The 27,639-nt window shown below is 52.6% G+C and overlaps 1 long non-coding RNA gene across 1 annotated transcript in view; it reads right to left on the reverse strand.

Annotated features, from left to right (window-relative positions):
* Positions 1-1,896: 1,896 nt before the first annotated feature.
* The window catches only part of LOC142290761 (uncharacterized), a 178,826-nt gene continuing 153,083 nt past the window's right edge, over positions 1,897-27,639 (reverse strand). Inside the window, exon 3 of the long non-coding RNA XR_012750381.1 lies at positions 1,897-1,988. This is a non-coding gene — a long non-coding RNA (uncharacterized LOC142290761). The remainder of the gene's footprint in view (positions 1,989-27,639) is intronic.

Below are 27,639 nucleotides of genomic sequence, written 5' to 3' on the forward strand. Positions count from 1 at the left end.
GCTTCTCTGCACTGCACCCCCCGGGGTCCGCAGAGGACGAGGCTCCACGGTCTGCGTTACAGCAGCACTCCCCGCAGACGCCGCGCGCTCATTCATTATTCACTGTCCTCATTCACACAAAGTCAGCAATCTGCCGAGAAAGCGGAAAAACCGCCAAAAGAGGATATCAAAGGACGACCACGAGGGAGGCGAAACCCGGACACCGAGGGGAGGACAGTCAGGAGGTCACACCGCAGCCAGTATAACCAGGCGTATGACAGCAGGGGGCGCTAGAGAGCAGAAAGGGTGAAATGCAGCCATCACTGCACCCAGAGCATCCAACAGGGAGAGAAGGAAGACCCCCCACACACTGGATATAGGGAGACCCCCGACACACTGGATATAGGGAGACCCCCGACACACTGGATATAGGGAGACCCCCGACACACTGGATATAGGGAGACCCCCGACACACTGGTCATAGGGAGACCTCCGACACACTGGATATCAAGAGACCCCCGACACACTGGATATAGGGAGACCCCCGACACACTGGTTATAGGGAGACCTCCGACACACTGGATATAGGGAGACCCCCGACACACTGGATATCAGGAGACCCCCGACACACTGGTCATAGGGAGACCTCCGACACACTGGATATAGGGAGACCCCCGACACACCGGATATAGGGAGACCCCAGACACACTGGTTATAGGGAGACCCCCGACACACTGGATATCAAGAGACCCCCGACACACTGGATACAGGGAGACCCCCGACACACTGGATATCAGGAGACCCCCGACACACTGGATATAGGGAGACCCCCGACACACTGGATATAGGGAGACCCCCGACACATTGGATATCAGGAGACCCCCGACACACTGGATATAGGGAGACCCCCGACACACTGGATATCAAGAGACCCCCGACACACTGGATATAGGGAGACCCTCGACACACTGGATATCAAGAGACCTCCGACACACTGGATATCAGGAGATCCCCGACACACTGGTTATAGGGAGACCCCCGACACACTGGATATAGGGAGACCCCCGACACACTGGATATCGGGAGACCCCCGACACACTGGATATCGGGAGACCCCCGACACACTGGATATAGGGAGACCCCCGACACACTGGATATAGGGAGACCCCCGACACACTGGATATCGGGAGACCTCCGACACACTGGATATCAAGAGACCCCCCACACACTGGATATCAAGACAAACCCGACACACTGGATATCAAGACAAACCCGACACACTGGATATCGGGAGACCCCAGACACACTGGTTATAGGGAGACCCCCGACACACTGGATATCGGGCGTCCCATCTACATCAGTGTCTGCTCCCAGAGAAAAGATGAATCTCAGGAGACACCAGAGACCCAGAGCCACAAATACTACACAGCACCGCAAGCTGCAATATTACACCACTATTCACACAGTGCACTGCATATACACAGGAAAGGGTCAGAAATAATGGAATCATCATATACTCCACAGCTGCACTCACTATTCTGCTGGTGCAGTCACTGTGCACATACATTACTGATCCTGTGTTACCTCCTGTATTATACTCCAGAGCTGCACTCACTATTCTGCTGGTGCAGTCACTGTGTACATACATTACATTACTGATCCTGAGCTACATCCTGTATTATACTCCAGAGCTGCAGTCACTATTCTGCTGGTGCAGTCGCTGTGTACATACATTACATTACTGATCCTGTATTATACTGCAGAGCTGCACTCACTATTCAGCTGAGGTGTTGTGGTAGAGCCTATCTGAAAGACAACTCTTTCAGTGACAATGACAGCTGTATTATGAGCGCTGCACTGGAGTATAATTCTGCCTGTGATCGGTGACTTTGGTTTGTGTTGCTCCATGTTGCACTCACCACTTTTGGCAGGACAGAAGTGATGGCATCTTTGATGGCTTCGCGGAGGCGCGGGATGTCGATGGCGGAACCAAGTGTCAGCAAAGCGTCCTGTGGGGAGAGAAGGCAGAAGTGAATGAGCGGAAAGAAGAACACTGCAGCCTTCTAGGCCAATCACTTAAGGAACGCTGTGTCATCTAATTCTCAGAGCTGAGGGTTTGTTACAGTTGTATCCAGTCTGCACTGACTTCTGATGAGTTTTCCCTGCACTGACACATTGTAACATTTTTCCTATCTGTAATTTGTAATATACGTGAAAAGATGAAGAATCCCCACAAATAGTGCTGAATGTTCTGATCGCAGAAGGCGCCGTTCGAGGACACAATGCTTCTCCTCCGGTTATTTCATTTTTCATTATTATTTCAATTTTGTTTATAATAAAGGATGAGATTACAATAAAATGATAAATTCTCCCCCCTCACTCCTCCCCTCTGCTCTGGCGGACGTCCCCGTCCCCAGCTCCGGCAGACGACGCTCCACGTGGCGCTATCCATCCTATACATTGCTGTGATCACTCCTTTGTACCATATCTGCGGGTGCAGCCGCCGCCGGCTTACAGCTTTGTTCATTTCTACAGTCACATCATCAGATCACAGACAGTGCGCTGCAGTGTAAAGCACAGGGGACTGAGATCCATCCTCTATACAGACTCCTGAGCCCCCCTGTATGAGCACAGAATGATGATTCTGGACCTCGCTGCCGAGCATGGATATCTATATCGATCTGCCTCATCCACCTCCTGATAGATATACAGTACCTTGAAAAAGTATTCATACCCCGTGAACTTTTCCATACTTACACTTTCACGTTACACCCACAAACCTACTTGTATGTTATTGGGATTTTATGTGTAGGACCACTTTCTCTGTCCTTTGGGGTCTGTTTCTCCAGCTTTGCGCATTTATGCTCTGATCTAAACCCTCCATTGTGGCTCTGCAGGATGTTGGGGGTTGTTGTCTTGCTGGAAGGTGAACCTACGCCCCAGTCTCACGTCTTCTGCAGCCTCTAACAGATTTTCCTCCAGGATTGCCCTGTATTTAGCTCCATCCATTTTCCCATTAACTCTGACCAGCTTCCCTGCCCCTGCTGAAGAGAAGCCTCCTCACAGCAGGATGTGGCCTCCACCATGTGTGACGGTGGGGAGGGAGTTTTCAGGGTGATGTGCAGAGTTAGTTTTCTGCCACACATAGCATTTTGTATTTGGCCTAATAAGTTTTACTTTGGACTCATCTGACCAGAGACCTACTTCCACCTTCCATTTAGATGGGGACATTATATATATATATATATATATATATGAGTGTGAGATTTGGGGGGGGGAACTATATATACTGTGTTTCCCAGAAAATAATGCAGGGTCTTATAATATTTTTTGCTTCGAAAGATGCACTAGGGCTTATTTTCAGGGAATGTCTTACATTTCTTTGCTTTTTTGATGAAGGGTCCTGCTGTGTTCTTCAAGAGGAATCTGTCAGGCCATAATGATACCTAGTATATCCTGAAATAGTGCTTGGACAGGATATGTAACTTTTACTGATGTATGTTGCCCCGTTGTGTTACTGTAAATCATGGAAAACTTAGCATTGCACATCGGCTGTTAATGCAAAATGAATATTCGCCCCTTCCCCCACCCATAATTCCTCGCACCTCCTGACCTGAGCATGACAGCTGCCTTGAAATACAAGCCTTGCAATCTAAGAAAAAGACTGATGGTACATCCTACCCTTCTAATGTGAACAGGTGCAAACTGAAAATGAAACATAGTACCATAAAGAAGTGCAGCTGTCTCCTTTTTGAAACACACGCCGTCACGCTCGGGTCAGGAGAGCCGCCGGTCAGTCCGAGGATGGCTAGCGAGCCTCGAGTGAGTAATACGGCAGTCTGACTGCCATGAATCATTGACGTTGGCACAGAGCGGTGGGAGGGATTATGGATGGGGGAAGAGGGGGGAAGAGGTGAATATTCATTTTGTATAAACAGCAGGCGCAATTATACATTTTCTGAGTTTTACATTTACACAACGGGGCAACATACAGCAATAAAAGTTACATCTCCTGAAACGGCTGTACAGGCCCTACCGCAGGATACTATCAGCATGGTGCACAAAAATGAACCCCAAATGGGGCTTATTTTTTGAGTAGGGCTTATATTTCAGGCAAACTGCAAAAAGCTTGAAAAATCCTACTAGCACTTATTTTCAGAATAGGTCATATATATATTGTCACGGGGTCCTTCTCCGATATCACACAATCAACAGAATGAAAGATGAGTGCGCAATCCAAAGAACATTTACTCCATGCAATCCAGAGGGTTCATAAAAATAATCCACCACAAAGAGGGTAAAATAGTCCAGGAACAAGCATACAGTCCAGTAAGGGATACATGTCTAGGTCTCTCTGGGAAGCCTCAGCTTCTCCCACAGAGAATAAGTCAGTCACAATCCTCCAGCAGTCATTTTCCAGGGAAATCGGGGTGTCTCAATGGCTCGCTGGGGTGCTGCCTGTAGCCGCAGCTTCTAACCTCAGAGGATGAATCTTCTTGCTTTTCTTTGTAGTTTCCAGCCGGACTAACTAATCTCCAGGTAAAACAGAGAGTTTAGGTGGATCCCAGGCCCCCTCCCCCAGACTTAGTGACAAAAGCCCAGCAGGGGGTGATTAACCTGCAAACAGGACAATGTACACACAAGGAATACAGAATGGACAGAGCAGCACACCTAAAGTACGAACCTGCACAAAACTATACACAACCCCCCATACTCCACCATCACATATATCCCAGGGCAAACTGAGACCAAATTACAGGACGGTAGACAGCAACCACCTACCAGTAAGCACATAGCCCCACAAAAGTAAAGAACGTTCCCGATAACCCCATTAATTCGAGGTTGTAAAGAGCGGTCAGATGACTTGCAGCGTCATTCCTTCCCATGCACTTTAACATCACCCGAAAAACTCTATTTCCACTAAATTTCAGCCTCACCACAGAATGAGCGGCTTACATAATTTCCGTAATCTCACTGCTCTTGAGAAAGGGTTAACAAGAACAAGGCAGCTGATAGCAATGTGTTATGTGAATTATAAGAGCAGACTGGCTCCTTTAACAGAGGGCTGGTGTTTCAAATCATTGTCTTCTGTGCCATAATCACTGCATTACATCAAAAGGGATTTACAGGCAAGGACATTGCTGCTTGTGAGACTGCCCCTAAATCAACCAATTATTGGTTCACCAAGAAGTTCAAAGAGACAGGTTCAATCACTGTGAAGAAGCCTTCATATTGCCCAAGAAAAATCAGCAAGTGCAAGAATCGTCTCCTAAAGAGGAAACAGCTATGGGATCGTTGCAAGAAACCATTGCAGAGCTTGCCCCGGAATGGCAGCAGGCAGGTGTGAGGACAAGGCGTTTGGGGGCTGCCTAGTGTCAAGAAAGGCAGAAAAGCAGCCCCTTCCCTCCTATGATAAACACCAGGACCAGACTGAAAGTAGAGGGATTGGACTGGAGAGGCCGGGGTAAGGCTATCTGCAGACTGCTGGGACGTCTGGAAGGATGAAACGCTGCTCGCTGCCCTGAGTCCCTCCGCTGACCATTCATGTATGAGGTTGCTTCCATCCGTGGCCCTTATCTTCAGTGTATCTGGTAGTTGGGGCCCCTGTTATTTTGTTTTCCGTCGTCGTTGAGTGTTCGCAGCCTCGCTCTCTCAGGGTTCGGGGCGGCGGGGACGTGTCGGGGAGACAGAGAACATGATGGCCTCCTCCTCGGCTTCTGACCTTCCTCGCTGATTGAGGTTTTTTCGTGCCTTATGGAAATGTCACGAAATGCATGAGCGAGTCCCTGCGAAGCAAAGGCCGCACATAGACTGACAGCTAGAAGATGGAGGTCGGCGGTGTACTGTAAGGTGTGTGCTCTCATCACATTATATCAGTGATGTCATCACCAGGGGGAGGGGCTGACAACTCCTCACACACTATATACAGGCAGGTTGTCAGTAACAGGGGGCGGGACTGACAACCTCTCACACTATATACAGGCAGGTTGTCAGTAACAGAAGGTGGGACTGACAACCCCTCACACACTATATACAGGCAGGTTGTCAGTAACAGAAGGTGGGACAGACAACCCCTCACACCCTATATACAGGCAGATTGTCAGTAACAGGGGGCGGGACTGACAACCCCTCACACCCTATATACAGGCAGGTTGTCAGTAACAGAAGGTGGGACAGACAACCCCTCACACTCTATATACAGGCAGATTGTCAGTAACAGGGGGCGGGACTGACAACCCCACACACTCTATATACAGGCAGGTTGTCAGTAACAGGGGGTGGGACTGACAACCTCTCACACCCTATATACAGGCAGGTTGTCAGTAACAGGGGGCGGGACTGACAACCCCACACACTCTATATACAGGCAGGTTGTCAGTAACAGGGGGTGGGACTGACAACCTCTCACACCCTATATACAGGCAGGTTGTCAGTAACAGGGGGCGGGACTGACAACCCCACACACTCTATATACAGGCAGGTTGTCAGCAACAGGGGGTGGGACTGACAACCTCTCACACCCTATATACAGGCAGGTTGTCAGTAACAGGGGGCGGGACTGACAACCTCTCACACCCTATATACAGGCAGGTTGTCAGTAACAGGGGGCGGGACTGACAACCCCTCACACTCTATATACAGGCAGATTGTCAGTAACAGGGGGCGGGACTGACAACCCCTCACACCCTATATACAGGCAGGTTGTCAGTAACAGAAGGTGGGACAGACAACCTCTCACACCCTATATACAGGCAGGTTGTCAGTAACAGAAGGTGGGACAGACAACCTCTCACACCCTATATACAGGCAGGTTGTCAGAAAAGGGGGTTGGGCCGACAACCCCCCACACTCTATATACAAGAAGGTTGTCAGCAACAGGGGGCGGGACTGACAACCCCTCACACCCTATATACAGGCAGGTTGTCAGTAAAGGGGGTGGGGATGACAACCATTCACATTCTATATACAGGAAGAATGTCAGTAACAGTAACAGGGGGTGGGGCTGACAACCCCTCACATATTATATACAGGAAGGTTGTCAGTAACATGGGGCGGGACTGACAACCCCTCACACCCTATATACAGGCAGGTTGTCAGTAACAGAAGGCAGGGCAGAAAACCCCTCACACGCTATAAACAGGTAGGTTGTAAGTAAAAGGGGTGGGACTGACAACCTTTCCCACTCTATATATAGGCAGGTTGTCAGTACCAGGGGGTGGGGCTGACAACTTCTAACACACTATATACAGTCCAGTTGTCAGTAACAGGGGACGGGGCTGACAACCCCTCACACCCTATATACAGGCAGGTTGTCAATACCAGGGGGCGGCACTGACAACCCCTCACACCCTATATACAGGCAGGTTGTCAATAACACGGGGTGGGGCTGACAACCCCTCACACACTATATACAGGCAGGTTGTAAGTAAAAGGGGAGGGACTGACAACCTTTCCCACGCTATATACAGGCCGGTTGTCAGTAACAGAAGGCGGGGCTCATAACCCCACACCCTATACACAGGCCGGTTGTCAGGGGGCGGGACTGAAAACCTCACACCCTCTATACAGGCCGGCTGTCAGGGGGCAGGACTGACAACCTCACACCCTATATACAGGCTGGTTGTCAGGGGGCGGGGCTGACAACCTCACACCCTATATACAGGCCGGTTGTCAGGGGGCGGGGCTGACAACCTCACACCCTATACACAGGCCGGTTGTCAGGGGGCGGGGCTGACAACCTCACACCCTATACACAGGCCGGTTGTCAGGGGGCGGGGCTGACCTCTCTCCGCTGTGCACTGTGGACGCTGTTGCAGATTTTCGCTGCTCAAATAGAACGGATTCATCACATCGGGAGGAATATCGGCCACGAGATACGGGGGATACAGACGTGTGATGGAGGCGAGGACGGATGAAGGGGACAGATGCGGGGCTGAGCGGGGGATGGCGGACGACGAGAGGAGAGGTCACAGGCGTGAAGGGAAAGTGTAAAACAGAGGAATAATGGGACGACTTGTAATGGAGTCCTCCCAGTAATGAGGTATCGATCCCGCCGCCCGGCCTCCATCTGATCAATCAGCAGGAGCGGGGGAGGGGCGGACACAAAATATCCCATCACTGGGGTCCCTGAAGGCGGAAAACAACAGAAGACTTTACCGCAGAGACCGGGGACCACCATTATCCGGGTGATTCATCAGTTTATATTGGAAACTTCTGATATTTCCCAATATATCTGTTTCTAAAGCTCCTCAAGACCCCGCAAAGGGGAAGGAAAGGAGACGACGCAGCTGGAAAAGGTGACGGTAAACGAGCGCTGCAGGGGACCACCCATTATAACGGGGGTTTATAGCTGGAAATACTGATGCTAAAACGTAAGACAGACCCATAATGAGAATAAACCCTGCAGAAATGAAGAACCGAGGGGAAACACTAATCAAAAACGCAGGACGGTCCCGTCCTCACCGCGAATCATCCAACCGCAACCCCACGAGTCAGACACCCGCCCATAAGAAGCTACAGCACAAGAAACTACAGCACAACAAAAGAAAGGAGTCGGCGCATAAATCGGTGCAACACGTACCTATGGCTGTAGGTAATAAATAAAAATGTATCGTCCGTGCGATATTACAGGTGCCGAGATTAAAGGGATCCAATAGTTGTGTAAGGTCGGCTAGTGGTGAGCAAAAAAGCAAAACGAGGAAGAAAAAAAGGAGGAAGAAAAGGAAGAAGAAAAGGAAGACAAAAAAGAAAGAGAAAAGGAAAGAGGAAAGGAAGACGAAAAAGAAGAAGAAAAAGAAGAAGAAAAGGAAAGAGAAAAGGAAGAAGAAAAGGAAGACGAAAAGGAAGAAGAAAAGGAAGAAGAAAAGGAAGGAGAAAGAGAAAAGGAAAGAGAAAAGGAAAGAGAAAAGGAAGGAGAAAAGGAAAGAAAAGGAAGGAGAAAAGGAACGAGAAAAGGAAGAAGGAAAGGAAGAAGAAAAGGAAGGAGAAAAGGAAGGAGAAAAGGAAGAAGAAAAGGAAGGAGAAAAGGAAGGAGAAAGAGAAAAGGAAAGAGAAAAGGAAGGAGAAAAGGAAGGAGAAAAGGAAGGAGAAAAGGAAAGAGAAAAGGAACGAGAAAAGGAAGAAGGAAAGGAAGAAGAAAAGGAAGGAGAAAAGGAAGGAGAAAAGGAAGAAGAAAAGGAAGGAGAAAAGGAAGGAGAAAGAGAAAAGGAAAGAGAAAAGGAAGGAGAAAAGGAAGGAGAAAAGGAAAGAAAAGGAAGGAGAAAAGGAACGAGAAAAGGAAGAAGGAAAGGAAGAAGAAAAGGAAGGAGAAAAGGAAGGAGAAAAGGAAGAAGAAAAGGAAGGAGAAAAGGAAGGAGAAAAGGAAGGAGAAAGAGAAAAGGAAAGAGAAAAGGAAGGAGAAAAGGAAGGAGAAAAGGAAAGAGAAAAGGAAGGAGAAAAGGAAGGAGAAAAGGAAGGAGAAAAGGAAAGAGAAAAGGAAAGAAAAAGGAAGAAGAAAAGGAAGGAGAAAAGTAATGAGAAAAGTAATGAGAAAAGGAAGGAGAAAAGGAAGAAGAAAAGAAGAAAAGGAAGAAGAAAAGGAAGAAGAAAAGGAAGAAGGAAAGGAAAGAGAAAAGTAATGAGAAAAGGAACGAGAAAAGGAAGAAGAAAAGAAGAAAAGGAAGAAGAAAAGGAAGAAGAAAAGGAAGGAGAAAAGGAAGGAGAAAAGGAAAGAAAAAAGGAAGGAGAAAAGGAAGGAGAAAAGGAAAGAGAAAAGGAAGGAGAAAAGGAAGGCGAAAAGGAAGGCGAAAAGGAAGGCGAAAAGGAAGAAGAAAAGGAAGAAGAAAGCATGAAGAGAGTACTGGAAAAATGCTACAGATAAAGGAGGAAACTGGAAGAGGAAACTGATGAAGAAAAAAAAGGAACATAGGAAAAAGAGGAATAATACAGGAAAAAAAGAAGAAAAAAAGAATTAGTCACAAAATAAAGTAGTAAACAGAAGAGAATAATAAGAAAAAAATAGAAGAAAATAAAAGGAAAAAGAGGGAACGAAAATGAGGGAAAAAAAGATAATGAATAATAGCAAATAAACAAAAAAGAGGAATTGAAGTATAGAAAAAAAAGAAAGAAGATGAAAGAAAAAAGACGGAAGAAAAGAAAAAAGTAAAACAGAAAGAAGAAAGAAAGAAAAGGAAAGAAAAAAAGAAGGAAGGAAGGAAGGAAGGAAAGAAAGATGGAAGGGTCAAAAGAAGAAAGAAAGACAAAAGGAAGGAAGGAAAGAAAGAAAGATGGAAGGGTCAAAAGAAGAAAGAAAGATAGAAAAAAGGTAAGACGGAAGGAAGGAATAAAGAAAGACAAAAGGATAGAAGGAAAGAAAGATGGAAGGAACGAAAGAAGAAAGACAGAAAGAAGAAAGAAAAAAGGAAAGATGGAAGGAAAGAAGAAAGAAAGACAGAAGACAGAAAGAAAGAAAGAAAGAAAGAAAAAGGAAAAGAAAGAAAAGGAAGGGAAGAAAGAGAAAGAAAGTTCAGTGTCTTTGTGATTGTCGCACTTTGCATGGCTGCGTTTCCTCCAGATGATTTAGATTCAGAGAATGCCTCTTTCTAGAAGGCTCGCAGGCTTTGCTGACCCTCTGGCACCGGCTCACACCGCGGTTTCTTTACTTGTCGCAGGCTTTGCTGACCCTCTGGCACCGGCTCACACCGCGGTTTCTTTACTTGTCGCAGGCTTTGCTGACCCTCTGGCACCGGCTCACATCGCGGTTTCTTTACTTGTCGCAGGCTTTGCTGACCCTCTGGCACCGGCTCACACCGCGTTTTCTTTACTTGTCGCAGGCTTTGCTGACCCTCTGGCACCGGCTCACACCGCGGTTTCTTTACTTGTCGCAGGCTTTGCTGACCCTCTGGCAGCGGCTCACATCGCGGTTTCTTTACTTGTCGCAGGCTTTGCTGACCCTCTGGCACCGGCTCACACCGCGGTTTCTTTACTTGTCGCAGGCTTTGCTGACCCTCTGGCACCGGCTCACATCGCGGTTTCTTTACTTGTCGCAGGCTTTGCTGAACCTCTGGCACCGGCTCACACCGCGGTTTCTTTACTTGTCACAGGCTTTGCTGAACCTCTGGCACCGGCTCACACCGCGGTTTCTTTACTTGTCGCAGGCTTTGCTGAACCTCTGGCAGCGGCTCACACCGCGGTTTCTTTACTTGTCGCAGGCTTTGCTGAACCTCTGGCACCGGCTCACACCGCGGTTTCTTTACTTGTCGCAGGCTTTGCTGAACCTCTGGCACCGGCTCACATCGCGGTTTCTTTACTTGTCGCAGGCTTTGCTGAACCTCTGGCACCGGCTCACATCATGGTTTCTTTACTTGTCGCAGGCTTTGCTGAACCTCTGGCACCAGCTCACATCGCGGTTTCTTTACTTGTCGCAGGCTTTGCTGACCCTCTGGCACCGGCTTACATCGCGGTTTCTTTACTTGTCGCAAGCTTTGCTGACCCTCTGGCACCGGCTCACATCGCGGTTTCTTTACTTGTCGCAAGCTTTGCTGACCCTCTGGCACCGGCTCACATCGCGGTTTCTTTACTTGTCGCAGGCTTTGCTGACCCTCTGGCACCGGCTCACATCGTGGTTTCTTTACTTGTTGCAGGCTTTGCTGAACCTCTGGCACCGGCTCACACCGCGGTTTCTTTACTTGTCGCAGGCTTTGCTGAACCTCTGGCACCGGCTCACATCGCGGTTTCTTTACTTGTCGCAGGCTTTGCTGAACCTCTGGCACCGGCTCACATCGTGGTTTCTTTACTTGTCGCAGGCTTTGCTGAACCTCTGGCAGCGGCTCACATCGCGGTTTCTTTACTTGTCGCAGGCTTTGCTGACCCTCTGGCACCGGCTCACATCGCGGTTTCTTTACTTGTCGCAGGCTTTGCTGAACCTCTGGCACCGGCTCACATCGCGGTTTCTTTACTTGTCGCAGGCTTTGCTGACCCTCTGGCAGCGGCTCACATCGCGGTTTCTTTACTTGTCGCAGGCTTTGCTGAACCTCTGGCACCGGCTCACATCGCGGTTTCTTTACTTGTCGCAGGCTTTGCTGAACCTCTGGCACCGGCTCACATCGCGGTTTCTTTACTTGTCGCAGGCTTTGCTGACCCTCTGGCACCGGCTCACATCGCGGTTTCTTTACTTGTCGCAGGCTTTGCTGAACCTCTGGCACCGGCTCACATCACGGTTTCTTTACTTGTCGCAGGCTTTGCTGAACCTCTGGCAGCGGCTCACATCGCGGTTTCTTTACTTGTCGCAGGCTTTGCTGACCCTCTGGCACCGGCTCACATCGCGGTTTCTTTACTTGTCGCAGGCTTTGCTGAACCTCTGGCACCGGCTCACATCGCGGTTTCTTTACTTGTCGCAGGCTTTGCTGACCCTCTGGCACCGGCTCACATCGCGGTTTCTTTACTTGTCGCAGGCTTTGCTGAACCTCTGGCACCGGCTCACATCGCGGTTTCTTTACTTGTCGCAGGCTTTGCTGAACCTCCGGCACCGGTTCACATCGCGGTTTCTTTACTTGCCGCAGTTTTGGTAACGTTTATGAAACAAGTGACTTTTCCAAAAAAAAAATACAATTTTGGGCTTTGGTTAAGATTCATGAATTGTTTCCGCCAAGTTGTTGAATTTGGCACAAAAAATATCAGCAAAAACCAGAAGTCACTTATGAGAAAAACAGGACAGATGAATCCAGCCCAAAGTGGAGGGAAAAGATGCAGAAGAGGAGGAAAAGGAAGAAAAAGAAGACGTAAAAAAGAAAAGGGGAAAATAAAGAGGAAGGTGAAGGGGAGGCAAAAGAGGAAAAAAGAAAGGATAGGAAAATAGAAACAAGATGAGAAAAATAACGAAAATAAATACAAGAAAGATGGGAAGAAAAAGTGAAGGATGAGGAGAAATCTACAGAAGCCATAAATAACAAAGAATGAAAATATAAAAGAGCTACAAGAGGAAAACAGAAGAAAGGAAAGAAAAGGAGAAGAAGAAGAATGGAAAACGAGTGATGACGAGAACAAAGAAGAAACATAAGAGGAATAACCAGAAGATAAAGAAAGATAGAAGAAAAGAAACGGGAGGATAAAAAGAGGAACAAGAGAAAAAAGACAATAAGAAAATCTTAGCTGTTATGATCAGTAACTAAATAGCGCCCCCCAAAAACTGGATTTTCTCCCTGGACCCCCCTAGTTCTGATTCTTTAGGCCCTGATTGGACAGTTCACCCTGACCCCATCCCCCGGCCCCGGAGGTCACACACTTCTCTGCTATTAGTAAATATGAATCTCCTGATAAGGGCCCGCGTGACGTCCCTGGGGGTCCTGGGTTCGCTGAGACCCCCCCATGTGACTCGCAGATATAACTTTATGGCTGAGCACAGCCGATTTCTGGAAATTAAACCCAATTTTGATTTGGGAGCGGCGAGCGGTGGAGCGCTGGGGCGACCTGCATCAAATCTCATGAGTGGAGCGGTTTCACCGGTGTCAGGAGATGGCCAACGCTATAAGAAGATTGTCACCACCCTGACCCTGAGCTGCACACAGGGGCCAAGACCATACAGCGGTATAACCAGACAGGATCCACTCAGAACAGCCTCGCCATGGCCGACCACAGGAGCCGAGAGCATGAGCTCAGTGCCATATCCAGAGGTCGTCTGTTCAGAATAGATGTATGAGTGCTCAGAGCATAAACACTGCAGAGGTTACAGGGGTGGGGGGTCCGCCTGTCAGTGCTCAGACCATACACCATACACTGCAGAGGTTACAGGGGTGGGGGTCCGCCTGTCAGTGCTCAGACCATACACCGCATACTGCAGAGGTTACAGGGGTAGAGGTCCGCCTGTCAGTGCTCACACCATACACCACACACTGCAGAGGTTACAGGGGTGGGGGGGCAAACCTGTCAGTGCTCAGACCATACACCGCACACTGCAGAGGTTACAGGGGTGGGGGGGTCCGCCTGTCAGTGCTCAGACCATACACTGCACACTGCAGAGGTTACAGGGGTGGGGGGTCCGCCTGTCAGTGCTCAGACCATACACCGCATACTGCAGAGGTTACAGGGGTGGGGGGGCAAACCTGTCAGTGCTCAGACCATACACTGCAGACTGCAGAGGTTACAGGGGTGGGGGGTCCGCCTGTCAGTGCTCAGACCATACACCACACACTGCAGAGGTTACAGGGGTGGGGGTCCGCCTGTCAGTGCTCAGACCATACCCCACACACTGCAGAGGTTACAGGGGTGGGGGTCCGCCTGTCAGTGCTCAGACCATACACCGCACACTGCAGAGGTTACAGGGGTGGGGGGTCCGCCTGTCAGTGCTCAGACCATACACCACACATTGCAGAGGTTACAGGGGTGGGGGGTCCGCCTGTCAGTGCTCAGACCATACACCACACACTGCAGAGGTTACAGAGGTGGGGGTCCGCCTGTCAGTGCTAAGACCATACACTGCAGACTGCAGAGGTTACAGGGGTGGGGGGTCCGCCTGTCAGTGCTCAGACCATACACCGCACACTGCAGAGGTTACAGGGGTGGGGGGTCCGCCTGTCAGTGCTCAGACCATACACCACACACTGCAGAGGTTACAGAGGTGGGGGGTCCGCCTGTCAGTGCTCAGACCATACACCACACACTGCAGAGGTTACAGAGGTGGGGGTCCGCCTGTCAGTGCTCAGACCATACACCACACACTGCAGAGGTTACAGGGGTAGGGGGTCCGCCTGTCAGTGCTCAGACCATACACCGCACACTGCAGAGGTTACAGGGGTGGGGGTCCGCCTGTCAGTGCTCAGATCATACACCGCACACTGCAGAGGTTACAGGGGTGGAGGTCCGCCTGTCAGTGCTCAGACCATACACCGCACACTGCAGAGATTACAGGGGCGGGGGGTCTGCCTGTCAGTGCTCAGACCATACACCGCATACTGCAGAGGTTACAGGGGTGGGGGGTCCGCCTGTCAGTGCTCAGACCATACACCACACACTGCAGAGGTTACAGAGGTGGGGGGTCCGCCTGTCAGTGCTCAGACCATACACCACACACTGCAGAGGTTACAGAGGTGGGGGTCCGCCTGTCAGTGCTCAGACCATACACCACACACTGCAGAGGTTACAGGGGTGGGGGGTCCGCCTGTCAGTGCTCAGACAATACACCGCACACTGCAGAGGTTACAGGGGTGGGGAGTCCGCCTGTCAGTGCTCAGACCATACGCCGCACACTGCAGAGGTTACAGGGGTGGGGTCCACCTGTCAGTGCTCAGACCATACACCACACACTGCAGAGGTTACAGGGGTGGGGGGTCCGCCTGTCAGTGCTCAGACCATACACCGCACACTGCAGAGGTTACAGGGGTGGGGGGGTCCACCTGTCAGTGCTCAGACCATACACCGCACACTGCAGAGGTTACAGGGGTGGGGTCCACCTGTCAGTGCTCAGACCATACACCACACACTGCAGAGGTTACAGGGGTGGGGGGTCCGCCTGTCAGTGCTCAGACAATACACCGCACACTGCAGAGGTTACAGGGGTGGGGGGTCCGCCTGTCAGTGCTCAGACAATACACCGCACACTGCAGAGGTTACAGAGGTGGGGAGTCCGCCTGTCAGTGCTCAGACAATACACCGCACACTGCAGAGGTTACAGGGGTGGGGGGTCCGCCTGTCAGTGTTCAGACCATACACCACACACTGCAGAGGTTACAGGGGTGGGGGGTCCGCCTGTCAGTGCTCAGACCATACACCGCACACTGCAGAGGTTACAGGGGTGGGGGGTCCGCCTGTCAGTGCTCAGACCATACACCGCACACTGCAGAGGTTACAGGGGTGGGGGGGTCCGCCTGTCAGTGTTCACACCATACACCGCACACTGCAGAGGTTACAGGGGTGGGGGGTCCACCTGTCAGTGCTCAGACCATACACCACACACTGCAGAAGTTACAGGGGTGGGGGGTCCGCCTGTCAGTGCTCAGACCATACACCACACACTGCAGAGGTTACAGGGGTGGGGGGTCCACCTGTCAGTGCTCAGACCATACACCACACACTGCAGAAGTTACAGGGGTGGGGGGTCCGCCTGTCAGTGCTCAGACCATACACCACACATTGCAGAGGTTACAGGGGTGGGGGGGTCCGCCTGTCAGTGCTCAGACCATACACCACACACTGCAGAGGTTACAGGGGTTGGGGGTCCGCCTGTCAGTGCTCAGACTATACACCACACACTGCAGAGGTTACAGAGGTGGGGGTTCCGCCTGTCAGTGCTCAGACCATACACCGCATACTGCAGAGGTTACAGGGGTGGGGGGTCCGCCTGTCAGTGCTCAGACCATACGCCGCACACTGCAGAGGTTACAGAGGTGGGGGGTCCGCCTGTCAGTGCTCAGACAATACACCGCACACTGCAAAAGTTACAGGGGTGGGGGTCCGCCTGTCAGTGCTCAGACCATACACCGCACACTGCAGAGGTTACAGGGGTGGGGGGTCCGCCTGTCAGTGCTCAGACCATACAGTGCATACTGCAGAGGTTACAGGGGTGGGGGGTCCGCCTGTCAGTGCTCAGACCATACACCATACACTGCAGAGGTTACAGGGGTGGGGGGTCCGCCTGTCAGTGCTCAGACCATACAGTGCATACTGCAGAGGTTACAGAGGTGGGGGGTCCGCCTGTCAGTGCTCAGACAATACACCGCACACTGCAGAAGTTACAGGGGTGGGGGTCCGCCTGTCAGTGCTCAGACCATACACCGCACACTGCAGAGGTTACAGGGGTGGGGGTCCGCCTGTCAGTGCTCAGACCATACAGTGCATACTGCAGAGGTTACAGGGGTGGGGGGGGGTCCGCCTGTCAGTGTTCACACCATACGCCGCACACTGCAGAGGTTACAGGGGTGGGGGATCCGTCTGTCAGTGCTCAGACAATACACACTGTATCACATTGCTCTGCATGGCTGTTGTCCCTGAAGGAAGCCTCTTCTAAAGATGATGCACAAGAAAGCCGCAAACAGTTTGCTGAAGACAAGCAGACTAAGGACATGGATTACTGGAGCCGTCCTGGGGTCTGATGAGACCACGATAAACTTGTTTAGATCAGATGGTGTCAGTGTGTGCGGCGACTCCAGGTGAGGAGAACAAAGACAAGTGTGTCCTGCCTACAGTCAGGCATGATGGTGGAGGGTCAGGGTTTGGGGCTGCACAAGTGCTGCGGGCTGTGGGGACTACAGATCATTGAGGGAACCACGAATGCCAACATGTCCTGACACTGAAGCAGAGCAGGATCCCCTCCCTTCATATTCCAACATGAAAACGACCCGAAACACCTCCAAGACCCCCACTGCCTCGCTAAAGAATCTAAGGGTAAAGGTGCTGGACCGGCCGAGCGTCTCCAGACCTAAACCCTATGGAGCATCTGTGGGGCCTCCTCAAACAGAAGGTGGAGGAGGGAAGGTCTGTAACATCCACCAGCTCCGGGATGTCGTCATGGAGGATGAAGAGGATCCAGTGGCTCCTGTGAAGATCTAGTGACCTCCAGGACCAAGAGACGAAAATAATGGCGGCCACTCAAATTATTCCTTATAACATACAATTTATAAGATTGTATAATAAGTGATGTTTCCTGGTATTGCTGCTCTCAGCGGAGCGCCCCCTCTCCATGGTCATGTGTTACTGCAGCGCAGCAGATCTTCATCACAGCTGTGTCCATGAAGGAGCCGTGGCCACAAACGGAGGGTGAAATAAGTCATTGAACATGTCACCAACTTTCTAAGTGAATATATTTCTAGTGCTGCTAGCAACATGAATTTCTCCCCAGATGTCAGTAACAACCCGTCCAATACACACAGGCAACATGCTTGGTGTTTTGGGGTGATTTGCCTTTTCGCCTCCAAACATGGTGTATTATAGCCTCCAAAGGATTCAATTTTGGTCTCATCTGCCCAGACTATATTCTGCAGTATTTTACAGACTTGTCCAAATGTTGTTGAGTAACGTTTAAGCTCTTGAATATACTTTTTGTTCAAAAGTGGAGTCTTGCATGGGTGGCGTGCATACAGGGGCGTACACACAGGGGCGTACATACAGGAGCGTGCGTACAAGAGCGAGCATACAGTGGCGAGCATACAGGAGCGTGCATACAGGAGCGTGCATACAGGGGGCGTGCACACTGGAGCGTGCATACAGGGGGCGTGCATACTGGAGCGTGCACACAGGCCATGGAGGGGGAGAGCATTACTTATTGTTTTCTATTGAACACTTGTCCCTGCTGATTGCCGCTCCGTCTGTGGCCTCCTCAGGTGCGCTCGGCTCTTGGACAACTCTTGTGATAATTCCTTCCCTCCTCAGCGCCTGGTCGTGGCCGGTTTATGGTGGAACAATGTTCCTGCCACTTCTGGATTTCGGCCCCAGCAGCAGCTGTGCGCATGGCCCGGCACTGTGACTGACAGCTCGTGCTGCAGCGCATCTGCGCCCAAAGTGCCGGGGAACTTGTATCCGCGGCTCACAGACTTTAAGTGCTGTTAACATGCGGATTAACCCCATATCTGCAGATTCATAGCATAATGCAACGTGACAGGGGCCCTTTAAGCGCAGCACGACCTCTCCGCTTTGTTTTTGTCTCTGCGCTTCCTGATTCCTTTATGTTATGATCCTACAGAGACAGCGGCCGGGGAACCCCAAGAAAAACACTTTATTGTCCCCAAAACTGGTCTCGAGCGCTGAGGAGGCAGCGGAACCCCGAAACATGCAACAGGTTCTGACCCAAACAAAAAAAAAGAGCACAGCACAGCACAGCATAGTGCAACGCACACAGCAGAGCACAGCACAGCACATACAGCAGAGCACAGCACAGCACATACAGCAGAGCAAGGCATAGCGCAACACACACAGCATAGCGCAACACACAGCATAGCGCAACACACAAAGCATAGCGCAACACACACAGCAGAGCACAGCACAGCACATACAGCAGAGCACAGCACAGCACATACAGCAGAGCACAGCACAGCACATACAGCAGAGCACAGCACAGCACATACAGCAGAGCACAGCACAGCACATACAGCAGAGCAAGGCATAGCGCAACACACACAGCAGAGCACAGCACAGCACATACAGCAGAGCACAGCACAGCACATACAGCAGAGCACAGCACAGCACATACAGCAGAGCACAGCACAGCACATACAACAGAGCACAGCACATACAGCAGAGCACAGCACATACAGCAGAGCAAGGCATAGCGCAACACACACAGCATAGCGCAACATACAGCATAGCGCAACAAACACAGCATAGTGCAACACACACAGCATAGCGCAACAAACACAGCAGAGCACAGAACACAGCATAGCGCAGCACACACAGCATCGCACAGCATAGGGCAACACACACAGCAGAGCACAGCACAGCACATACAGCAGAGCACAGCACAGCACATACAGCAGAGCACAGCACAGTACATACAGCAGAGCACAGCACAGTACATACAGCAGAGCACAGCACAGCACATACAGCAGAGCAAGGCATAGCACAACACACACAGCATAGCGCAACACACAGCATAGCGCAACAAACACAGCATAGTGCAACACACAAAGCATAGCGCAACACACACAGCAGAGCACAGAACACAGCATAGCGCAGCACACACAGCATCGCACAGCATAGGGCAACACACACAGCAGAGCACAGCACAGCACATACAGCAGAGCAAGGCATAGCACAACACACACAGCATAGCGCAACATACAGCATAGCGCAACATACACAGCATAGCGCAACACACAGCATAGCGCAACACACAGCATAGCGCAACACACACAGCATAGTGCAACACACACAGCATAGTGCACCACACACAGCATAGCGCAGCACACACAGCAGAGCACAGCGCAGCGCATACAGCATTGCACAACACAGCACATACAGCAGAGCACAGCATAGCACAACACACACAGCATAGCACAGCACACACAGCATAGCGCAACACACACAGCAGAGCACAGAACACAGCATAGCGCAGCACACACAGCAGAGCAAGGCATAGCACAACACACACAGCAGAGCAAGGCATAGCACAACACACACAGCATAGTGCAACACACAGCATAGCGCAGAACACACAGCAGAGCACAGAACACAGCATAGCGCAACACACACAGCAGAGCACAGAACACACAGCATAGCGCAACACACACAGCAGAGCACAGAACACAGCATAGCGCAACACACACAGCAGAGCACAGAACACAGCATAGCGCAACACACACAGCAGAGCACAGAACACAGCATAGCGCAGCACACACAGCAGAGCGCAGCACACACAGCATCGCACAACACAGCACATACAGCAGAGCACAGCATAGCACAACACACACAGCATATGTGACGCCCTGGACTAGTCAGGTTGTCCCAGGTAGTCCCATGCACACACCCCCCTCCTTAAAAAGGTGACAGCAGCAAAACTTCAAAACCTTGTCACCACCCTCCAGTTTTGATGTCCACACCAGGGGGCGGAGCCAGGTGGTTGGCTCCGCCCACCGAGGAGTTCACCGGCCTGGAGGCGGGAAAACAGAGGGTAGATGATTAGCCTTGACAGTGAAGGAGAGAAGTCGAGCTCAAGGGCAGACCGGCGTCCAGGTCTGCCATAGTCTACCAGGTGGCTGGGTTGGAGCCCAGTCACCTCTGGTAAGGAGGCAGACGGTGGTGGCCGCCTGCAGGAGCTGGGATTACAGCCGGTGGAACCGTACGGCCCGGGGACGGGCGGTGGCCCGCCGGTACCGAACCGGGGAACCGATTGGAAACCGGAGCACCAGGAGGGGTACTCAGACCCAGTACGAGGCCCAGAACCCACAGGCTGAGTCAAATCAACTGATTGAGGACTGGACTTTAGGACCTTTCCCACACAAGACCCGACTGAAGACAACAGCCCAACCATAGGGGTAAAGCCACCGCCCAGGCATAGAGTCCCAAAGGGCCAGCGTCTGTGGGCACACAGGGCTCTCCCGACATACAGCAAGTCGGGGAGCGGACTACCATTGCTCAGGCATAGGAGTCATAACGTCTACACTAAAGAGGTGCAGGAGAAAGGTGGAAACCACCAACCCGTTAAGGGAGAAGCTGCAGCCGGCTGCGGGGACCGTTCATCATCCTGTTTGGTTTACCAGAGACTCCAGTGTATTGTGTCATAGTGAGTACACCAGTGCCTTCGGGCCGCGCACCGCGCCGCACCAGCACTCAGCACCTCCCTCGAGCCCCCGGGACCATCACTCCCCTACCCACGGAGGGGTCAACACCAAGCTGCACAACACCGTCCCCGGGAGGCCTAGTTAACGGCAGCGGTGGTGTCCATCCATTCACCACAACCCGTGGATGGCGTCACGAACTTAAATCCCCTACAAACCACCGCGGCCCCGGCCGTGGAACTTCCCCCACCAAAGTCCCTGCGTGTAGCGCCATTCCCCTTGCAGAGCGACGTGACCCCCGGGTCCGTGAAGAGCTGGAGCCACCACCCACCGTATGAGCACGGATCCGAGCGGCTCGACAGCCGGCCGAGCCCGCGGGGCGGTACACATACGCTCTTCTGGCGCTGTGAACAGGATTGAACCCATCCACTTACCTGTGGAAGTGCGCCTTGAAGTTATTGTCAGCGGAGTCCCCGTTGAAAAATTTGACGAATCCGCCATCTTGTCACTATCCAGTGGCGCGAAGTTTCCCGCCCAAGCCGTCTTCTCCAAGCAGAAAGGGCGCGAAAATGAAGTCCTGCCCCCTGAGAGCAGATCGGTGCAGAAAGCAAGCGGAGTGCCCCGAAAAGACCAAGGGGGGGCGGGCGAAGGTCCTGCCTCATGTGACTGAGGGGATAAAGGGCAGGGGCTCCAAGACTCTGCCACCCGTCTGGTTCCTGGACAAACAAGCTGCAACATGTCCGCCCCGTCAGAGAAGCCCGAATTCCCGGAGCCCGCGCCCGGAACAGCGGCATGGGTGGAAGCCTGGACGACTCTCATGTGTTGCCGCCTGCAAGTGCAGGTGAGGTACCTAATGGAGCAGTGGGCAACCGAGATGGGGGAGATAGCTTCGGCTGTGCGGGCACACGAGGTGGAGGCGAATTTGGATGAGCGGGTGAGCGACCCACGCCCCTATGTCCTGGAGGGACCGGCCACTGCGGCTGAGGGACCCGGTCTGCCCCCGCTTCCCCTGTCGCCTCCTCCACGGCCTGTTCTAGCTGTGGCTGCCCCCCCCGCTCGGTCTGCCGCCCCTCACACCGGCGGTGGAACCCATCCCAACTGCCCGTGAGGACCCACCTGTAGAAGCGGCCCACGGACGGCCGTATGCTCGGCCCGCACCGACCCCGTTACCCTGGAAGGTGCCCATCCCAGATGTAGCCCCGCCAGTCCCGGAAAAAGCGACGCCCAGAGAGACCCCAGCCCCGGCAGTCCGCCCAGCCAAGAGGGAGGCTGTCGCACACCGGAGACCCGCCCAGCCGGTAAAGCTGGCCGTTTCCCGACCCCAGGCCTCGGCTGAGGCAGCGCAGGGTTGTTGCTGTGAGGCAGCGCTCCAGGCCGCGACACAGCGGGGTTCCCCAGATGAGGTGCAGGTCGTGGCCGGCACGGGGGAACTCCAGCTGGGCCCAATCCGCGCGCAAGGAGGGCAAATGGACGCCCCATACTGGGAGTGACAGCAGCGCCAGCTAGGCCGGGAAATTGAAGCCCGGGAGAGGAAAAAGGAGGAGGTCCTGGCCCGCACCATAAAGGAGAAGGACAATCTCCGTAATGCTACCTTTCGGGTACGGGGCCCGAGGCACGAAGGCCAGGTCAGGAGGTTTGACCCCGACAGAGGGTGGGGGTTCGTGTTTGAGCCCGGCTTGGAAGCGGAGGTCTTTGTGTCCCGTCAGGACGTCTACCCCCACCTGCCCATGGGCCACCCGGACCGTGACCTGATCCCCGGAGAGCTGGTTAGCTACACCCGCCAATGTGGGGAGAGGGGCTGATTTGCCCTGCGTGTACAGAGGAGGGCACGCCATGAAGGCCCGGTGCGCTCCCAGACCCTTCCCCCACCGTACAGCCCTGGAGTGACCGTTGAGGCTGAGTACGAGGAGGATGAAAGTTAAAGGCAGCGGATCCCGGTTGCCAAGTTGAACAGTCCCCGTTGGGACCATACTGCTCGTTGTTTTTGCCCCGTTTTCATAAAGACAAGGCCAAGAACTTACAGGCCAACCCAAAAACTATTGGGCTTGTAAATAATCCCTAACTGGCCTTCCCGTTTCACAGCATCCGGAGAGGCAGACTGGGGAAACAGATGGCCGAGGCCCGCCACCATTGCAACCAGTGGCCATCCTCCGGGTCAGGGGCCCCCTGGACGTGGGGCCTCCGAGAGACAAGCAGATGTGAAACCTGCACCCGTCCCGTTGGACAACACCTGGGCCCGTTCCTGGACTGGGAAAAAGGGGTGCTGCCCACTTCTTAGAGGCAGCATCAAGGCTAGGATTGTTTGGGTGGGTGACTGAAGGATCCGGTCCCATTCCCGCATTAATAAAACTGTTGTTATGGTTTGCAACGTTTAAGCATGTGCCTCCCATAAGGGAACATTCGAAAAAAATGCATACTGTTTAAAAATCTTTTATCTTTTTGTAGTTACAAAATAAACCGGCGATGGACAGGCAACCCGCGGACGTTCTGCATTCAACCAAGGTGAACACACAGCATAGCGCAGAACACACAGCAGAGCACAGAACACAGCATAGCGCAACACACACAGCAGAGCACAGAACACAGCATAGCGCAGCACACACAGCAGAGCGCAGCACACACAGCATCGCACAACACAGCACATACAGCAGAGCACAGCATAGCACAACACACACAGCATATGTGACGCCCTGGACTAGTCAGGTCGTCCCAGGTAGTCCCATGCACACACCCCCCTCCTTAAAAAGGTGACAGCAGCCAAACTTCAAAACCTTGTCACCACCCTCCAGTTTTGATGTCCACACCAGGGGGGGCGGAGCCAGGCGGTTGGCTCCGCCCACCGAGGAGTTCACAGGCCTTGAGGCGGGAAAACAGAGGGTAGATAATTCGCTTTGACAGTGGAGGAGAGAAGTCAAGTTCAAGGGCAGAGCTGTGACCAGGCCTGCCATAGTCTACACCAGGTTTCTGGGTTGGAGCCCAGTCACCTCTGGCAAGGAGGCAGACGGTGGTGGCCGCCTGGAGGAGCTGGGATTACAGCCGGTGGAACCGTAGGGACCGGGGACGGGTGGTGGCCCGCCGGTACCGAACCGGGGAACCGATTGGAAACCGGAGCACCAGGAGGGGTACTCAGACACAGTACGAAGCCCAGAAACCACTAGGCTAAGCCGAATCAACTGATTGAGGACTGGACTTTAGGACCTTTCCCACACAACACCCGACTGAAGACAACAGCCCAACCATACAGGATAAAGCCACCACCCAGGCATAGAGTCCCAAAGGGCCAGCGTCTGCGGGCACACAGGGCTCTCCCGACATACAGCAAGTCGGGGAGCGGACTACCATTGCTCAGGCATAGGAGTCATAACGTCTACACTAAAGAGGTGCAGGAGAAAGGTGGAAACCACCAACCCGTTAAGGGAGAAGCTGCAGCCGGCTGCGGGCACCGTTCATCATTCCGTTTGGTTTACCAGAGACTCCAGTGTGTTGTGTCATAGTGTGTACACCAGTGCCTTCGGGCCGCGCCGCACCAGCATCCAGGCCCCCGGGACCATAACTCCCCTACCCACAGAGGGGTCAACACCAAGCTGCACAACACCGTCCCCGGGAGGCCTAGTTAACGTCAGCGGTGGTGTCCATCCATTCACCACAACCCGTGGGTGGCGTCACGAACTTACAAACCATACCACCGCGGCCCCGGCAGTGGAACTTCCTACCGAAGTCCCTGCGTGTAGCGCCAACCCCCTTGCAGAGCGATTTGACCCCCGGGTCCGTGAGGAGCTCGAGCCACCACCCACCATACGAGCACGGGTCCGAGCAGCTCGGCAGCCGGCCGAGCCCGCGGGGCGGTACACATAGCGCAACACACACAGCAGAGCACAGCACATACAGCAGAGTACAGCATAGCGCAACACATACAGCACAGCACAAGACAGCACAACACAACCAGCAGAGCACAATATAGCATAACACACAGCACAGCACAACATAACGCAACATACACAGCACAAAACGAGCACCGGAGATACGAGCACTGGAGATACAAGCTCTAGAAATACGAGCGCTGGAGATACGAGCGCTGGAGATACAAGCTCTGGAGATACGAGCTCTGGAGATACGAGCGCTGGAGATACGAGCACCGGAGATACGAGCACCGGAGATACGAGCACCGGAGATACGAGCACCGGAGGTACGAGCACCGGAGGTACGAGCACCGGAGGTACGAGCACTGGAGATACGAGCATTGGAGATACGAGCAATGGAGACACGAGAACTGGAGGTATGAGAAACTGGAGCTACGAGATCTGGAGATACGAGATCTGGAGATACGAGATCTGGAGAAACGAGTTCTGGAGGTACGAGCACTGGAGGTATGAGCACTGGATGTACGAGCACTGGAGGTACGAGCACTGGAGAAACGAGTTCTGGAGGTACGAGCACTGGAGAAACGAGTTCTGGAGGTACGAGCACTGGAGGTATGAGCACTGGAGATACGAGATCTGGAGGTATGAGATCTGGAGATAAGAGCACTGGAGGTACGAGAAACTGGAGATACGAGAACTGGAGATACGAGCTCTGGAGATACGAGCTCTGGAGGTACGAGAACTGGAGGTATGAGCTCTAAAGATACAAGATATGGAGATACGAGAAACTGGATATACGAGAAACTGGAGGTGCGAGAAACTGGGGAAACAAGAAAATAGAGATACGAGTGCTGGAGATACGAGCGCTGGAGATACGAGCGCTGGAGATACGAGCACCGGAGATACGAGCACCGGAGATACGAGCACCGGAGATACGAGCACCGGAGGTACGAGCACTGGAGATACGAGCACCGGAGATACGAGCACCGGAGATACGAGATCTGGAGATACGAGCATCAGATATACGAGCACTGGAGGTACGAGCGCTGGAGGTACGAGCACTGGAGATACGAGCACTGGAGATACGAGCAATGGAGACACGAGAACTGGAGGTATGAGAAACTGGAGCTATGAGATCTGGAGATACGAGATCTGGAGATACGAGATCTGGAGAAACGAGTTCTGGAGGTACGAGCACTGGAGGTACGAGATCTGGAGGTATGAGATCTGGAGATACGAGCACTGGAGGTACGAGAAACTGGAGATACGAGCTCTGGAGATATGAGCTCTGGAGATACAAGATCTGGAGATACGAGATCTGGAGGTACGAGCACTGGAGGTACGAGCTCTGGAGGTACAAGATATGGAGATACGAGAAACTGGATAGACGAGAAACTGGAGGTGCGAGAAACTGGAGATACGAGCTCTGGAGATACGAGCTCTGGAGATACAAGATCTGGAGATACGAGATCTGGAGGTACGAGCACTGGAGATACGAGCACCGGAGATACGAGCACTGGAGATACGAGCACTGGAGATACGAGCACTGGAGATACGAGCACTGGAGATACGAGCACTGGAGATACGAGCACTGGAGATACGAGCTCTGGAGATACGAGCTCTGGAGATACGAGCACCGGAGATACGAGCACCGGAGATACGAGCACCGGAGATACGAGCACCGGAGATACGAGCACTGGAGATACGAGCACTGGAGATACGAGCACTGGAGATACGAGCTCTGGAGATACGAGCACCGGAGATACGAGCACCGGAGATACGAGCACCGGAGATACGAGCACCGGAGATACGAGCTCTGGAGATACGAGCACTGGAGATGCGAGCACTGGAGATACGAGCACCGGAGATACGAGCACTGGAGATGCGAGCACTGGAGATACGAGCTCTGGAGATACGAGCACCGGAGATACGAGCACCGGAGATACGAGCACTGGAGATACGAGCACCGGAGATACAAGCACTGGAGATACGAGAACTGGAGATACGAGCACCGGAGATACGAGCACTGGAGATACGAGCTCTGGAGATACGAGCACTGGAGATGCGAGCACTGGAGATACGAGCACTGGAGATACGAGCACCGGAGATACGAGCACTGGAGATGCGAGCACTGGAGATACGAGCTCTGGAGATACGAGCACTGGAGATGCGAGCACTGGAGATACGAGCACTGGAGATACGAGCTCTGGAGATACGAGCACCGGAGATACGAGCACTGGAGATACGAGCACTGGAGAAACGAGCACTGGAGATACGAGCACCGGAGATACGAGCTCTGGAGATACGAGCACCGGAGATACGAGCACCGGAGATACGAGCACTGGAGATACGAGCACCGGAGATACGAGCACTGGAGATACGAGCTCTGGAGATACGAGCACCGGAGATACGAGCACTGGAGATACGAGCACTGGAGATACGAGCACCGGAGATACGAGCACTGGAGATACGAGCACCGGAGATACGAGCACTGGAGATACGAGCACTGGAGATACGAGCTCTGGAGATACGAGAACTGGAGATACGAGCACTGGAGATACGAGCACTGGAGATACGAGCACTGGAGATACGAGCACTGGAGATACGAGCACTGGAGATAC

Source organism: Anomaloglossus baeobatrachus, chromosome 2 (genome assembly GCF_048569485.1).
Source record: "Anomaloglossus baeobatrachus isolate aAnoBae1 chromosome 2, aAnoBae1.hap1, whole genome shotgun sequence".
Taxonomy (NCBI): Eukaryota; Metazoa; Chordata; class Amphibia; order Anura; family Aromobatidae; genus Anomaloglossus; species Anomaloglossus baeobatrachus.